Raw genomic sequence first — 11,052 nt, forward strand, 5'->3', positions numbered from 1 at the left:
CTTGGGCCTTTGCTCGACTGTTTCCTCCTCCAGATACACTCATCCAACCCTCAATTTTCCTCCCACTAATTAAATGCTACTCATTTCTCAGGGCCCATTGCAAATGTTGCTTTCTTCAAAATGTCTTTCCTGACCCTTCTCAAGGGGGACACATTTCTCCCTATTTGAGCCACTCAAGCACTATCTTTGGATTTACCAAATGGGCCTTCTATCACAGTTATTTGTGTCAAGAACTGTCATTGGCCCCCTCCTAGAACTCCCACCAGAAAGGGATCCATGCCTCACCCATCCTTGCATCTGTAGTGATGCTCGGCACAATGTCTTGAGCACAGAAGCTATTCAACTGGTATGATACTGAATGAAAGTGAGAAGAAAACTGAGGAAGGGTGAAGATGAGACATAAACCTGGAATATTCTCTAATTTCCCCCTTAGAAAAGAGGAGCCTTTTATTTTTAGGCTTTTTTTTCTTTTTTAATTGGAGGATAATTGCTTTACAATGTTGTGTTGGTTTCTGCCATACATCAACATGAATCAGCTGCACGTAAACACACGTCCCCTCCTTCGAGAACCTCCCTCCCACCTCCCACTCCAACCCTTCTAGGTTGTCTCAGAGCACAGGGTTTAGGCACCCTGCATCATACAGAAAATTCCCACTGGCTATCCATTTTACAGATGATAATGTATATGTTTCAATGCTACTCTCTCAGTTCATCCCACTCTCTCCTTCCCCCACTGTGTCCACAGGTCTGCATCTCCATTGCCGCCCTGCAAATAGGTTCATCAGTACCATCCTAAAGAAGGATCCTTTTTAAATACTTCCCATCTTCCAGGGCTCTTTCCAGCCTTGCTTTGAGTATGAAATTCAGCAGATCATTCTTACACATTCCCTGTAGTTATTTGTGATCCTGAATAGAGGTGAGAATGCTGGTCTAGAGAAGTAAGAGTGGGCAGAGGCCACTGCTCACCATGCAGAACAAGAAGTACCAGGAGGCTAGAATTTCAATAACTGGAACTGTTTGCTCATCCCCCACATATACTTGCATTGTGGCCTTGAAGGTCAATCTCTACATCATGGCTTTATGTCTAGTCCAAAACAATTACAGTTCATTTGTGACTTTTTCGCAGTGGGGAGCTCCAGCAACAGACTCTAGTATCCTGTGGCTTTGTAGTCTCCTCCAAGCAATGTTATATAGACAGACCTAATTTTTTAACCTCAATCTGGGCTCGACTCCACAGAGCAGCATCTCAGACATGTTGGGAAAGATGTTTTGATCCCTAAAATAATGAGGGAAAAGGCCTGAGAGATGTTCTGAACAAGTTTAATATTTCACTAAATGTTGCAAGGTCTCTGAAATCCTTATGGCAGTAAAACGCCAGAAAGAAAATTCTGCATTGCAAGAATGTCTAACCGCTAATGGCTGATCCAGCCATTTATGAAGAGTGCAAAATGGAATACCTGAAGGAAAGGGAAGAATTTAGAAAAACTGGACTTACTACCAAGAAAAGGCTACAGAAGCTTCCCACAAGCATGCAGGCAAATATTCAAATGATACTCAGGATTTCCAATGTTCATGGAAATCATAATCACCTAAAATAATGGACCCAAGGAAATATGTTTGCTTTACCCTTAATTATGGAAATAATTTAATCAGAAATAAAGATTAAAAAAACAAACAAACGTTGACTTAGGTAGCAATCAGGAAAGATTCTCTTTGTTCAGCTTATTAACAGTGCCTGATTACCCTTGGGACATTTTAATTCTACTGAGTAACTTGTTATTTATGACATGACTTATTGCTAAGTCTTATCCGATCAAGACCCCATGGACTGGGCTCCATCAAGCTCCTCTGGTCATGGAATTCTCCAGGCAAGAATACTGGAGTGGGTTGCCATTCCCTCCTCCAGGGGATCTTCCCAACCCAGGAATGGAGCCCAGGTCTCCTGCATTGGCAGGCGAATTCTTTACCACTGAGCCAATTTAGAAGCTCTGGTTGCAATGCAGACATTCCCCTACCAGGCAGCCTCACCCAAGTCCTGCTGCTGTGGCTGTTCTTCCCACAAGTACCACTGCCCAGCGGGGGTCAGGGGCCAAGCCTGCTGTACCCAGAGGGCGAGTGCTCCCAAATGGCCTGACCTACGGAGCAGGAGAAGAAGTCAGTGCGAGGCTTCCAGCAGACTTCGGCCCCTGTCCAGGAGCGATGTGAGGTTAAGGAAAGGCTCACCCTTGGCTTCCCTGCTTCTATCATGGACATTTCTGTGTAGTGTGTTCCAACCCTACCACCCTTCTCTTCCTTCACCCCCCTCCCACCATCCTGTGAGCTTCGCCAACCTTGGCTCCAGCCAATAACTCTCTTCCAGTCCCCCTCTTTGTTAAGGCATAAATGCTAGGGTCGTTGGGTTTCCCTGGTAGCTCAATGGGTAAAGAATCCGCCTGTAATGCAGGACACCCTGGTTTGATTCCTTGGTTGGGAAGATCTGCTGGAGAAGGGATAGGCTACCCACGCCAGTGTTTTTGGGCTTCCATTGTGGCTCAGCTGGTAAAGAATCCGCCTGCAATGCGGGAGATCTGGGTTCCATCCCTGGAATCGAACCCAGAGAAATGTTCTTAAATGATACAAAGGGAAAGGCTATCCACTCTAGTATCCTGGCCTGGAGAATTCCGTGGATTATGTAGTCCATGAGTTCACAAAGAGTGGGACCCGACTGAGCAATTTTCACTTTTTCACTTCGATTTCATTATCTAAGATCTAGCTTGGAAATAGAGAATTGGATGGTATCTATTTCTTCTTCTTCAGCTTCTCTAATTGGTCCAGATTTTGGTAGAATCACAACTTGTTAGTTTTCCCAGGGAAAAGGTCAACTAGAGGTTCAGGATGCAGACCTGGGAGAGCCCCACGACAGGGTCAGTGCTCTCAGACCAGAGGAAGAATCTTTATCCAACCAGGCATCCTCAGGGGCGGCTTCTAGATAAATCAAACCCAAGAGAGGAGAAATAATTTTCTTTTTAGCTAGTCCACAGGTGTGCCTCTCTGGCAGCCCTGCACCCTCACCCCACAACACCATCTGGCTCAGGACTGAATTTCCCAACCTCAACATGAGCCCCTCTTCCCATGCGCCCCCTGCCTTTGTTACCTGGCAACAAAAGCCTGTACAGTATCATGGACCTACTAAACAGCACAGGAAACTCTGCTCAAGACTCTAAGAATCTAAATGGGAAAAGAATTTAAAGAACAGATACATGTGTATGGATAACTCAATCACCTTGCAGTGTACCTGAAACTAACACAACACTGTTAATCAACTAAGTTCCAATATAAAATAAGACTTTTTAAAAAGCCTTTACAACAAACTCTGCCGCTTTCTTACCATGAGTGAGAAAATGCCCCAGCCTCCCCACATCAATGTGCTTTCACCTATGAAAAAGGGGGTGTTCCCCAAGTGATAGCAGCTGGAAGAGAAGCCAAAGGGCCCCAAGACCATGTTAAGTTGCTTCAGTTTCCCCAGGGGCCACCCTATATGATCCTTAGTTCTTCCAAAGTACCTTCAGTTCTTCTCCAATAATAAGAGCTGTTCACAAAGGTACCATGCCCACACATCACACCCCATGGCAGGCGGCATGCTGGCTGGTATGCCTGGAAGTGTCAATGCCCAGAAGCTCCTCAGACACATCTGGGAATTCTTCCCTAGGATGGGAGGAAGGATAATAGACCTTGTCCCCATCTGTTCCCCTACCCTGATTTTCTTTGGCAAATTAGCGAGTTGTTTAGTCACTGCTGCTGCTGCTGCTGCTAAGTCGCTTCAGTCGTATCCAACTCTGTGCGACCCCATAGATGGCAGCCCACCAGGCTCCCCCATCCCTGGGATTCTCCAGGCAAGAACACTGGAGTGGGTTGCCATTTCCTTCTCCAATGCATGAAAGTGAAAAGTGAAAGTGAAGTTGCTCAGTCGTGTCCAACTCTTAGCGACCCCATGGACTGCAGCCTACCAGGCTCCTCCATCCATGGGAGTTTCCAGGCAAGAGTACTGGAGTGGGGTGGTACTGCCTTCTCCGGTTTAGTCACTAAGTCATATCTAACTCTTTTGAGAGCCCTTAGACTGTGACTGCCAGGTTCCTCTGTCCATGGAATTTCCCAGACTAAGAACACTGGAGTGGGCTGCCATTTCCTCTCCAGGGGATCTTCTCCACCCAGGGATCGAACCCACATTTCCTGTGTCAGCAGGCAAATTCTTTCCCACTGAGCCACCTGGGAAGCCCAAATTAGCAAGTACAAAGGAAAAAAGACAAGGGCAGTAGTTAAGGGCAGGGTCTTGAAGTCAGGAAAGTCTGAGCTCAAACTGACAGTGAGAACTCAATAATGGTGGTCATTACCACTATTGTATGAGGACTCCGCTGAGCATTGTCATATGTGTGCGTGGCGCCCCCTGGAGCTGCTCACATCAGTGCCTGCAAGGACATTTTACCCCATAGCTCTGGAGAGGCTATGGAGAGGCTCCTTAATTTAAAAGTCCACATGAAGAAGGTAGACAGCTAGTGGGCAATTCTCAGCAGCAGCAATTCCATTTCCAATTTTGCCCATGTATAAATTTGTTTCAGAGCAATTTTAGAGCTACAGAGGAAGTAATTCTCCTTTACAATTTTTTTCTGTATCAAGGGAATATAATGACACATTCCAGAGCTTACTTAAAAGGAGACTCACATTTTTATTTTTATTTATTATTCATTTTTTAGCTACACTGCTGGGGCATGTGGGATATTAGTTCTGCAACCATGGATTGAACCCACACCCCTTGCAGTGGAAGCATGAAGTCTTAACCACTGGACCACCAGGGAAGTCCCAAGATTTGTATTTTTAATCTAATAAATACTTCGTATGTTTTCAGTGAATACTGTAAAAAATAGAAAGGAACTTTATTACTGTAAGTTCATGTCAGGAGACACTACCTAGAATTTCTGAGTATGAAACGGGGTGTTAGGCATGAATAGAAGAGATGTTATGCAGATTAGATATAATTAGACATAACGATTAGACATAATCGTTATCATCAAGGAGCTTCTAGTGTCAAAAGCAGAGATTCTTAACTGAGGGTTATGGATGAACCTCGGAGGACCCATAAAGCTTCTGAAATTGTATATATAATTGTGTGTGTGTTTGTGGACAATTTCTGGTCAGAAGGCCCAAGGCTTTCTTTAGATTCTCAAAGGGATCCACAAAAAAATGTATGTCTAAAAAAATAAAAAGGTTAAGAACCACAGACCAAGACAAAAGAATCATTAAACTGGAGGAACGTTTCTATGGAATGACACAAAAATAGACTATTCACAGTCATCTAATTTTGGGTTTTGCCTACTGGTATAGATAAAAGACAAGCTTAATTCTTGGCTTGCTGAATTTAAAGATAGCCTGAGTCTTTCATTCCTCTGTAAACATGTGATTTTTCAATACATTTGGATTTCTCAGAATTTGTTCACAAAACCTGTGCCAAGATCTATGGCCCCCTTGGTATCCCATTTGGGCTGCCCTGAGCCTCACAATAATTTAGAACTTTGGCAGCAACACAGCCTTAATGAATGAAAAATGCAAACCTTGCAAATCCCTTTGCATTGAAATCCCCTGGAGTCTGGATGCAGACACAGTTCCAAAAAGCCTGCCTTTCCAAAGATGCAATTTACCGCCCTTAGAGGTTTGCTGTGGGCCACCCAAAGCACATAGGCCTGATTCAAACAGATTTTATCAGCCAAGCAGATATGGGGCTCTTTATGGTCAAATGGGGAAATCTGTTGACATGAGAAGTTTCATGATAAGTCGCATATTATCACTACACACTTCAGTTTGATTTGCACAGGGTCAGCGACAGAACTGATCTCTGCCTCCACATAGCTCCAGTGCATTCCTCCACCATATGTTGAAGAAGGAAGGAGACTTTTAGCTGGTTATACCCTTGTATGGGGTTTTCTTCATAAAAACAAATGTATATTGAGGAAGAAGCCACCACTGAATTCTCACGGGGAGTAGCCAGGAATTTCCTTCCTTTCATAGACTTGAGCTCAGTGAGGTGAAGACTCTGGGGAGATGCTGCAAACAGAAAGGCTGCCTCTTTGTTAGCATATGAAAAATAGGCTTTCCTGGGGCGTGGGGGTACTACTCACCCTAGAAATGGGATTTTTATTTCCCCATGCAGGATAGAGATTATAGTGCAGGTATGGAATCTATTATCCAAAACCCTTGAGGCCAGATGTCTTTCAGGATTTGGAATCATTTAGATTTTCTAAAAGTTAATAGGGAGGAATATACATAGACTAGATAAACAATAAGGTCCTACTGTATAGCACAGGGAACTATATTCAATATTCTGTGATAAACTATAATGGAAAAGAATATATATATGTACATATATATATGGATAACTGAATCACTTTCTTGTATAGCAGAAATTAACACAAAGCTGTAAATCAATTATACTTCAATAAAATAAAATTTTTAAAAAGTTAATATGGAGCATATACTCTACACCACAGGATGGGACAGCACCCCATAATCAGATAAACTTCAGTTTTTCTTTCTGCCACCATCAAAATATTGATCATGTCTCCCCTCGTGCTACCAGGATGGGTACAAGAACTATAAAAATATTATTCTTGTACAAGGACAAACAAGAGAGGGAAGAGAAGGAAACTGATTTCTCCTCATGTCTCTCTTTCTTACCACGGAGAAAAAGTCTTTCCTAAATGCCCCAAGATGACTTCGTCCAAACACTACTGCCCAGAACTGGATCTGAGATGTCATCTAGTACAAATTCTTGGTAAAAATTCATTCCCTACATTTTGAAGGGATTATATCCTCTCTAAGTATGCTGCAGCTATAGCTGAAGCTACTCAGGAAATACGTCAGGAATAGTATTGGAGACCCTGATGCTGGGAAAGATTGAAGGCAGGAGGAGAAGGGGACGAGAGAGGATGAGATGGTTGGGTGGCATCACTGACACAACGGACATGAGTTTGAGTAAGCTCCGGGAGTCGGTGATGGACAGGGAGGCCTGGCGTGCTGCATGCCATGGACTTGCAGAGAGTCAGACACGACTGAGCGGCTGAACTAAACTGAACTGAATGTTATTAGTAGATATTGGACAATACTGGATATTATTAGTGACTAATATTAGTCACTTAGAAGAGTGACTAAGATCACTAATGGTGACTACCACCCAGATTATATAAGATAAGCAAAGCAGGGTCCTAGTTCCTAGAAAAGGAACAGCAGAAACTGCCTAAACAGCATCTGATTAAAGTATGAACCATCTCTGACCTTAATCTATGTGTCTCCTCTAAGAAGCATCTGCGGACACTGAAATTTAGACTTGCTACTCAAGTACACAAACTAATTTTTATTTATATAACCAGTGGCAAATACAGTCCTATCTTAGAACTTGATATTAAGGCATGGTGCTCTACTTGCAACAATGTAAGGGAGGAGGATGATGGTACAGGGAAAAGGGGAAAGAAAGTGGAAAATGAGGTAATAAAGAGACAAGCTATAGACCAGACTAGGTGATCAGCAAACTGTGCCCCTTGGGCCAAATCCAACCCATTACCTGTTCTTATAAATAAAGACTTATTGGTATACAGTCATGCCCATTGGTTCACAACAGTAGAGTTGAGTGATTGCAACAGAAACCATACAGCTTGCAAAGCCTAAACATTTGCTATATAGTCCTTCCCAAAAAAAGTTTGATAATCCTTGAGCTGGATCAACTCACCAAAGCCAGGTATAAGAGAACAAATATAAGAAGAAGATGCTCTCCATTCTCAGATCAAGAACAAGTCCTGGAGGAACTAACAGGGATTCCAATAGATGAGATCACACGGCAACAGGGAATCTAGGTTAAGTGTCCTAAACTAGTCACAGCATAGCCATAGATGCCATAGCATCTTGGAACTCACATGGCCCTGGTCATTAGAAAGAAGGAAATAGCCAGGGAAAAGCTGGGTCCCAGAGTTGACTGCAGGACCAAAGGATTAAATAAATGACTTGGGTAGGAACTCTCAGTGAAAGCCAAGATAGACGCATGGTTCTTCCAAATGGGTTTATAAAGGAGGGAGCAGTGGGAAGCAAATGTGTGTGTTGTGGGGGGCGGCGGGGGGGGGGGGGGGGGCATAAATTCAACTCTGAAGGCAATATCCCCATACTGAGGGTGAGAGCCCCTTGGATGAGCAACTACAAACCAGGAAAATGAGTGGTCAGCTCAGATGTGCAGCGCAGAGCCAGAGCTTGGATATTATATTTGCAATAAACCTGCAAGAGAGCTGAATCGTAATCCTTCGCTGGTTACAGGGAAATCTGGGACTATTAAAATGATTCCTGCCTCAAGTTAGAACCATTCTGGGGAGTATCTGGGACCGAGTGAGCCATATGGGGAGAGCTCAGCAGCTCAGCTGAGAGTCACTGGGAGCAGAAGCGGCAGGGACACTGGGAAGAACAAACCTAACTACTTCCATTGGGGGCAATCACTTGACACTGTTGACCTAGAAATACCACCCTCTACTTAGACAGCATTAAAGAAAAACCAATTATTTTTCAACTCTGTATTTTCAAGATTCCCTTCTACTTGTGAAAGTACAAATCCATCAGCTATATCTTTCTTCCCAACTCTGTACTTTAATGATGTTGTTGTAACACGATGCAAGATGATATTTAGCTTAATGTTTCCTGGTGGCAGCTGGAAAGGCACCTTAACATCAATATTTAAAAAAAATACTTGGAAATTGCATTGTGAGATGGGCTTCTGGCACACAGAGAATCCACCCTATGGGGTGAGGATTCTTACAGCTCCATCAAAGAGGGTGTTCCCTTCCGGCAGGCAGTGTCCTTGACTCTTCCTGTTCTTCTGCAGTCCAGGTCTCATAGGAAAGCTGCCCTAATCCTTGGAGATTTAGGTAAACTTGGTTTGAACTCCCAGAGTTATAGCTTGTGTGAGTTCAGGGCCTCCGAAAGTTTTCCCAAGAATTCCTGGCCTTTTAACCTTCTGGTTCCTTCTGTCTTTGCTCCTACATCTGTTTCTCTAATCTGAATTCCATCCTGTTGTGGGTTGAATTATGTCTCCCCAAAAAATGTGTTAAAGTTCTAACTTCCAGTAACTCAGAATGTGACCTTGTTTGGAGGGAGTCTTTGTAGAAGTAGTCAAGTTAAGATGAAGCCATAAAGGTGTACATTAATCCAATATGACTGGTGTCCTTCTAAAAAGGGGAAATTTGGACACAGGGGTGGACCATCAGAGAGGGTTAATGAAGTGGAGAGATTCAAGGAAAAGATGGCCATTCTCAAGACAAGGAATACCTAAGGTACCAGAAGCCAGGAGAGAGCCTTCTCCAGAGACTTCAGAGGGCGAAAAGCCCTGCTGACACTTTAATCTCCAACTCCTGGCCTCCATATCTGTGAGACAATGCAATTCTGCTGTTTTAAGCAGTCTGACGTGTGGTCCTGTTTTATAGGAGCCCGAGGAACCCAACGGGGATCTTCCCGACCCAGGGATGGAACCCAGGCTTCTTGTGTTACAGGCAGATTCTCTATTGTCTGAGCCACCAGGGAAGTCCAGGAAACTAAAACACATGTCTTATATGCCTGGACTCAGAGCTCTGCCCCTTGCCTTGAGGCGCCAGCAAATCTGCTCAGGCAGGCCTCTCTTGGATTTACCACTGAGGTTCCCCAGAACACTGCAGCCTGTCCCTCACACTCCTTCAGAGACATTTCACTCTACAGGAAACCTCCTGGGAACTAGGAGGTTTGGGACCCTGACCAGGCCCATCTGCCATCTCAAAAACTCCTAGAGGGACCTGGTGGGCTGGTGGTTAACAAACTACCTTGCAATGCAGGGGATGTGGATTTGATCACTTCTCAGGGAACTAAGATCCCACGTGTCTCCGGGCAACTAGACCCAAGAGCCGTAACTAGGGAGCCTGTGCACCTCAACTACTGAGTCCACGTGCTCTAGAGCCCACACTCCACAACTAGTGAAGACCACGTACACATACCACATCCCCCGCCCCCCTCCAAAAAAAAACCTCCTGGAGTTCTAGAAAAGAAAACCTCTCCCTTTCATTTCAGTATCATAAGGTTTAATCCTAGGGTTTAGGTTTCTGTTTAGATTTGCACCTACAAGCTGTTGTCACTCTCAAAACAATGGTGCAGCAAGATCTCAGTGTTCTAATGAGGAGGTGGAAAGGGAAGAAAGTCTAGGACCTTTCCTTTAACTCAGACTTAGACTGACCAGATGGAGGAGCTGGTCCTCAGCTCTCTTTACAATAAACTCTCAGCATGATCAGGAGGGCATAAACCAAGTGGCTAATCAAAAGGGCCTACTTAATCTGTATGAAATACAATGGTCAAACATGCCAGGTCATCTCTTAAGACAAGTTGTCTTTTCTTCTCCTTGATCTAGATTAATGATAAATATCAAAGCAAGATCTTTGACGGTAGCACACCACTGGTTATAGAGATCAAAGCATAAGCTCTAGGGATTTCCCTGGTGGTCCAGTCTGTTAGAATCCACCTTCCAATGAAGGGGACATGAGTTTAATCCTGGTTGGGGAACTAAGATCCCACATGCCACAGGGCACCTAAGCCCGAGCACCACAACTAGAGAAGCCTGTGTGCTGCAGTGAAGACCTAGTACAGCCAAAATTTTTTTAAAGTAATACAATTTAAAATTAAAAAAACGAAAACAAAAACATGAGCTCTAGGAGCAGACAGAACTGATTTTGAATCACAGCTCTACCACTTTTTGACTCTATAACCTTGGACAAGTTCCACAGCCTCTGTTTCTTTATCTGTAAAATGAAAATAATAATAAAAATCATAGGATTATTACAAAAATTACACAAGCTAATCATGCCACATAATATGCAACAAAGGTACATCTAGTCAAAGCTATGGTTTTTCCAGTGGTCATGTATGGATGTGAGAGTTGGACCATAAAGAAGGCTGAGTGCCAAAGAGTTGATGCTTTTGAATTGTGGTGCTGGAGAAGACTCTTGAGAGTACCTTGGACTGCAAGGAGAT

At 43.8% G+C, this 11,052-nt stretch overlaps 1 pseudogene; it reads left to right on the forward strand.

The window, feature by feature from the left end:
- Nucleotides 1-1,218: 1,218 nt before the first annotated feature.
- LOC133057943 (COX assembly mitochondrial protein homolog) lies at nucleotides 1,219-1,598 on the forward strand (annotated as a pseudogene).
- Nucleotides 1,599-11,052: the final 9,454 nt, after the last annotated feature.

Source organism: Dama dama, chromosome 5 (genome assembly GCF_033118175.1).
Source record: "Dama dama isolate Ldn47 chromosome 5, ASM3311817v1, whole genome shotgun sequence".
NCBI lineage: Eukaryota > Metazoa > Chordata > Mammalia > Artiodactyla > Cervidae > Dama > Dama dama.